The sequence below is a fragment of the Vicugna pacos genome, chromosome 7 (genome assembly GCF_048564905.1).
Source record: "Vicugna pacos chromosome 7, VicPac4, whole genome shotgun sequence".
Lineage (NCBI taxonomy): Eukaryota > Metazoa > Chordata > Mammalia > Artiodactyla > Camelidae > Vicugna > Vicugna pacos.
This window is the reverse complement of record NC_132993.1, coordinates 75,682,087-75,688,998: the sequence shown is the minus strand read 5'-3', so window position 1 is coordinate 75,688,998 and position 6,912 is coordinate 75,682,087. Positions and strand designations below refer to the sequence as shown.

Sequence of the window (6,912 nt, the reverse complement as noted above, 5' to 3'; positions counted from 1 at the left end):
TCTTACTTTCTGACTTTAAAGACTGTCAAAAAGAGCAGCAAAGTCGCAACAAGGTGCAGGCTTGCTGAGAGCAACAATTTTCCATCTAGAAATCACATGAATTTAAAATGTTGCCCTTTAGGAGAGAAGACCATTTCCTTCATAGCAACACTTTGAAAGAGAAGCCAGGTGCTGTCTATTTAATCAGTAAATGCTAATGAAATGCTAAGATCTCAGGGCATAAACTGTCAAATTGAAGATCTCCAAATGCTGGTTCATCTGACTATCTGGTTAAAGGGAGTACGCTCACGGGGCCAATGAGCATGTATATTTTAAAAAATTTACTTTAATGATGATTGACAAGGCCAGCCCATGTCTAAACAGATTTGTGAGGGCTATTGACATCCTGTGTCTGAGACCCCACCCATAGTTGGTCTTGGTACTTGAAACCTCCACTCTGTTGTCACTAGGTTAGACAGGAGCAGCCATAGGAATTGACACTAAAACATGTACAGTTCACAAGAGGAAAGAAAGGGGAGGAAAAGTCCAGACATTAAAGTACTACTAGGGTTTTTTTCACATGGGTAACTACATATGATGTCACAAAAATCTCCCAAGGTCCAACTCTTACTATCATTATGACAAGGCATTACAGCATGGTTGGCAGGAGCACAGACTGAAGAAGTAGACTAACTGGACTTAAAGCCTGGCTCTGTCATGTCCTAGAGTCTCTCTGTGCCTCAGTTTCCTCATCTGTGAAAGGGGGCTGTGAACAATAGATCAGTGATTACAGATAAGCTGCCTTTGAGAGTGGCTGGAACACAGGTATTCTGATTATTATTTTTCAGATGAGAAAACTGAGCCATAAGGAAGCGAGGTGGCCTGCTGATAAGCACACAGCAGGTGAGTGCCGGAGCCCTGAACAGTAGTCAGGACCATCTGTCACCAAGCCCAGGCATGCATGTTCATACTGTCTTGACCCCACAATAAGATCTGAATGAAGCTGGTTGTTTGGTTTTGCAGATTTCTTTGTGGAAATGGGATGCAGGATATGTAAACTGTGATCACATGTGGAGTTTTAAGAGAAGGACAGTCTGTAAAGATCTAGGCCAGCAATATTCACATTTGGCTGTACAAGTTCAAAGTTCTTGATACTCAGGCCATGCCCCAAAACAATTAAATCCAGCATCTCTGGAGGTGGGACCCAATCATCAGCAGTTAGTAAAGGTTCCAAGGTGATTCCAAAGCGCAGCAAGCTTGAGGCCTGCTGGATTACCATCACCCGGAGAACTTGTTAAAAATAGATTTCTGCTGCCTCCCCACCCCAGAGTTTCTGATTCAGCAGAGACAGGATAGAGCCTGAGAATGTGCATTTCTAACAGAATTCCCTGGTGATGCTGATGCTGCTGGTCTGAGGAAAACACTTTGAGAACCACTGCCCCAGCCAGTCAAGAATTCCCTCTGCATCCACATGCCTGAATGAGTCCGAGAAGCCACAACATAGTGGGAGGATGGATGAATGGGGAGGTAGGAGGAGCAAAGTATCCCAGACTGGAGTCTAGAGACACACAATGGGGAACAAAACACACTCTTGCCCGCCTCACAACTTCTTTCCTGAGGCTGGCTCAGATGATGAACATTCTTTGGTAGGGTTTGCATTTTTCTGCTAATCTTTGGTAATTTTAACTAAATTAGTGTCTCTTATCAGTCCAGGGCATCTGTTCCAGTGGAAGTCATAATATTTCACCCAACACCAGACTTTCAATGAAAGAGACCAGGTATTTTTTAAAGTCAAAATCTACTTACCATTACTCATTTACAAAAATGTTTTATATTAATGGATGAGCAGAGGTTCATCCAGCAAAAAATGAAAACAGGAGTCACAATCTTAATATGTCATTAGATTTTAAGTTCCATGAGAGCAAAGACATATCTGTTTTACTTACAACTTTATATCCAGAGTAAGTGCAGTGCCTGATACAAAGCAAACACTCAATAGCTGCATATTAAACAGAGGAAGGGAAGAAGGGAGGAAGGCAGAAGGGGAGGAAGAAATCATTCAGAACATAATGCAAGGCCAAAAACAATAAATGGGGCAGAGAAGATTAAGTGAATATACTCCATGGTAAAGAGATAATAGTCGTCTGCAAGAAAATATTTCCAAACAATGTGACTGACATGAGTTTAATTTCCAGAATATATAAACAGCTCATACAACTCAACAACAAAAAAAAACAAACAATCCAATCAAAAAATGAGCAGAAGACCTAAACAGACATTTCTCCAGTGAGGACATACAGATGGCCAATAGGCACATGAAAAGATGCTCAATATCACTAATTATCAGAGAAATGCCAATCAAAACTACAATGAGGTATCACCTCACTCCAGTCAGAATGGCCACTATTAAAAAATCCCCAAATGATAAATGCTGGAGGGGGTGTGGAAAAAAGGGATCACTCCTACACTGTTGGTCTGAATGTAATTTGGTGCAGCCACTACAGAGAACAGTATGGAGAGTCCTTAAAAAACTAAAACTAGACTAACCATATGATCCAGCAATCCTACTCCTGGGCATATATGTGGAGAAAACTCCAATTTGAAAAGACAGATGCACCACAATGTTCATAGCAGCACTATTTACAACAACCAAGACATGGAAGCAACCTAAATGCCCATCTACAGATGACTGGATAAAGAAGATGTGATACACACACACACACACACACACACACACACACACACACTGTAGAATACCACTCAGCCATAAAAAAGAGTGAAATAATACCATTTACAGCAACGTGGATAGGCCTAGAGCTTATCATATTAAGTGAAGTAAGTCAGACAGAGAAAGGTAGATATCATATGATATCACTTATATGTGGAATCCAAAAAAATGATAAAACAAACTTATATACATAACAGAAACACTCACAGACATAGAAAACAAAGGTTACCAAAGGGGAAAGGGGTGGGACTAAATTAGGTGTTTGAGATTAGCAGATACAAAACACTACATACAAAATAGAAAAACAAAGATCTACTATGTACCACAGGGCACTAATTCAATATCTTATAATAACCTATTATGAAAAAAGAATATGGAAAGGAATATATATATGTATAACTGAAACATTTTGCTGTACACCAGAAATTAATACAGTGTAAACCAACCATACTTCAGTAAAAATTATAATAAATAAATAAAAGAGTATGAGTTTTAAAACAGTGCTTTTAACATGGATGACTTTATATAAAAACATCCAAAATATCAAAAATACAATGCAAGAAGAGAGCCGAACAAACCTGAAAATAATAATAATGATAATAATAATAATAATAATAATGGAAATGTAACTTAAAACAATAGATAAACAATAAGGTCCTACTGTACAGCACAGGGAATTAGACTCAAAACCTTGTAGTAACCTCTAATGAAAAGGAATATACATATATATTTATATAACTGAGTCACTATGCTGTACACCAGAAACTAACATATTATAAATCAATTATACTTCAATAAGAAAAGAGATAGTAGTCACTGATCTTTATGGAGTGAATAGCATGACATGGAAATATGAAAAAGAAAAACTTTTAACGTAGAAGGCAAAAATGCTAGAAGTTCAACAGCAGACCTTTTTGAGTCACTCTATTTAACGTCTGCTCTTATATACATTATTCCATTGAACTCTCTTGTTAATCAACTTGATCTGTAAATCTTGGTCAGTACATAGAGGAATGGCACCCACTTTAACTTATAGTCATAATTGAGCATGGTCATAACTGAGCATTGGGTTTTAATCTGGTCATGATACTTTACGCTTTTTATTTTGTATAGTACTCTGAGCTTTCCATTACAGTCTATTTTTTAAACATGGGTTATATTTTACTTTCCTATACTTTTTAAAAACAGCTTTATTTCAGTGTCATTTATATGCCTTAAAATTAACCTGTTATTAACCTGTTATACATGCCTATTTGCAGTCTCTATGCTTTTTGGAAAGTATAGTTCTATTTATAATTCTAATTACAAGGACATTTCAGCTTAAAGAAAAAAACACTGAGCCTATGACACTAATCATCAGCAGGAAAGTGAAACAGTACTTATTAACTCCCTCTCTTGAGATTAAAAAATGAACATATTTACTATTTTTCACCTTACTATTCCTCACACTATTTTTTTAAAAAAATTCAGATTTTCTACCAAGCTTATAAATAATAAACTAGTATTTATTTTCTCTCAAGAATTATTTCTTACAATTACATTCTCAGTAAACAAATGTGCAACAATTAAGAATTAAATCTGCACAACCGATTTCAATGTTCACAATTATTCGTTTTATAACATGAACTCCCTTGTTTGTTTTTATGCATTTCTTTCTTGGCTAAAGAATGCCTGTGAGTAAAATTTTCAGGATTAATATAAATGACACATTTTCTAAGTTCTAAATCTGAGAATGTCTTTCTGATTCTTTTAGGCATATATGATTTAGAATTGCTAGGTCACAAATGTCTCTCCTAAAATTCTGTTGACACAGCCTTCATCTTACGGAGAGGTCTAAGACTAACTTGCATTTTGATTCCACTGTAGGAAACTTTTTTTCCTCTTACTGAATGCTTGCCAGAATTTTTTTCTTTACCCTTGAAATTCAAAAATATCACACATTTAGATTTTGGCTATTTTCATTAATTTTTCCTGAAACATGGTAAACTCTTTCAGTCTGTAGATTCAAGTCTTCTTCCAGCCCTGGAGCATTTTCTTCTATTTGTATCAATGAATTCTGTATACGTTCCATTTCTTCTTGAACCTTCTGTTAGAAACACCAGTTACCATGTGAGAAACCAGATTATGGTTTCTCATCTCCACATCTAACATTTCTTAATTTTCATTTCTCAATATATATACATGTATATCTCTACAAGGATATTACTTTAAGTAATATAATAGTTAATATCTATTAAGGACTCACCATATGCTGGGCATATGGATTATCTGAATGAATCTTCATAAGAAAATTCTATGAGATGGGTTCTGTTATAGCCTCATTCTGCAGCTGAGAAACATGAGGCTTCAACAAAATATAATTACATGTTCAAGGTTGCATAGCTAGTAAGTGATGGAGTTATGACAGGAAGGTAATCCTTCTGCATGTTCTTTGCTGTGCTCTTAATCACTATGCTTAAGAATATAATATATATCATAATAAAACAAAATAATAATCAATAATATAATATATACCATAATGAAACAGATAAGAATTTATAATAACAAATAGAAAGTGTTTTTTCCCATTAAATCTATGCCATCAGCAGAATTCAGTGTTTCTGCTCTAGTCAGAGCATTTTCATATAACCAGCCCAATAAACACTCAAATATGGCATTTCACAGCATGATAAGCATGAGATTTGATAAAGCCTGGGATATCACTGTGACTGGGGTCCCAGACTGAGGTTCCACCCACACCTATTGCTTCCTCTACATAGCAGAGCAGCCCTCTTCCCCCCATCCCTAGTTCCCATAAGGTTCAAAATGGACCTACACACATACACAAAACTTTGGGACTTCCTCCCTCAATAGCTTGGTGGGTTTCTGCTCTATTGGATGCTGTCCTAGAAGCATTAACTGGTGCACCTACAGGAAAGTCCACTGGCCAATGTGTCTGTTATATCACCTTCTTCCTCAAATGTCCTGTTTCCTTACTGCCAGTTTGGACAATTAAAATAGTTGACTTGTCTTAAGACTTTTAAAACAGAAGCTCTTTATTATTTCAGATATGGTACTTCTCTCAGATATTTCATGATCCTTAAAAAACAAAAAACAAAGCAAACAAACAAAAAAACCCTTTACTAGACTCTGGGAATTAGGAAGGGACTCAATTTTCATATTCAAGAAAGCATCATAATGGACGGGCACACTTACAAACTTACAAGGGAAATATCCAATGTTGGCAGTTAGTTTAGTCTGGTTCAGGCGAGTTTTCACTGAGGAACACCCAGGAAGTGTGGAATGTCCCCCCAGATTACCTTGAATTCCTCGAGAGATCAATTTGGAGGCCTGGCTTTCCCCTGCAGCAGCACCAGGGATCTGCCAGTCGATCTAGATTTCCAAGTTTGCCCTAGAAGTAGACCTGGCTGGACTGACATTGGCAAGAAACAGTGAGGTGTGTATCCCTAGGCCATCTGGCACTATTTTTTTTTAAATTACTGTGCTTAGTTCACAAAATAAAAGTCAGCACACTCACCTGATATAATTGATTATTCGTTTCAGAATTCAGGAGCAATACTGTAGATGATGTATAGGGAGACAAGAATAAATTGAACCCAAAGCATAAAACACACACACACACACACACACACACAGATATACTGAGCTCTTTGAAAGACTCAACTAAGAAAAATGCAAATCACAGACTGGGAGAAAAGATTCAAAATCTATAGATGTATCGAAGGACTCGTACCAAGGATATATGAAGAAGTCTCACACCAAACTCTTACAAAAGATCTGAAAAGATGCGCCACTGAGGAAGATACACCAGTGGCCAAGAAGTACGTAAAAGGATGCCTAACATCATCATTAGTCATCAGAGAAATGCAAATTAAAACAGTAAGATACCATCATACATCCATTAAATGGCCATATTCAAAGGATGGACAATACCAAGTGTGAATGAAGATGTGGAGAAAGTGGAACTCTCATACATTGCTGGCAGGAATGTAAAGTGATACAGCCACTTTGAAAAACAGCAGCTTCTCACAAATTAAACATGCACTTACTATGTCCAAGAAATTCCATTCCTAGGTATTTACCCAAGAAAAATGAAAAGATGTATCATCACAGACTTGCACCTGAATGCTCAAAGCAATACCAAGCAATATTCAAGCCATACGAATACTTCATTCGTAACAGCATTCGTAACCTGGAAACAACAT

General features: G+C 36.8%; 1 long non-coding RNA gene across 1 annotated transcript; it reads left to right on the top strand.

Moving 5' to 3' along the window:
• The first annotated feature begins 772 nt into the window (after nucleotides 1-772).
• On the top strand, nucleotides 773-1,758 carry LOC140697584 (uncharacterized). The gene is made up of 2 exons (XR_012074736.1): nucleotides 773-882; nucleotides 1,688-1,758. It is a non-coding gene; the product is annotated as an uncharacterized lncRNA (long non-coding RNA).
• Nucleotides 1,759-6,912: the final 5,154 nt, after the last annotated feature.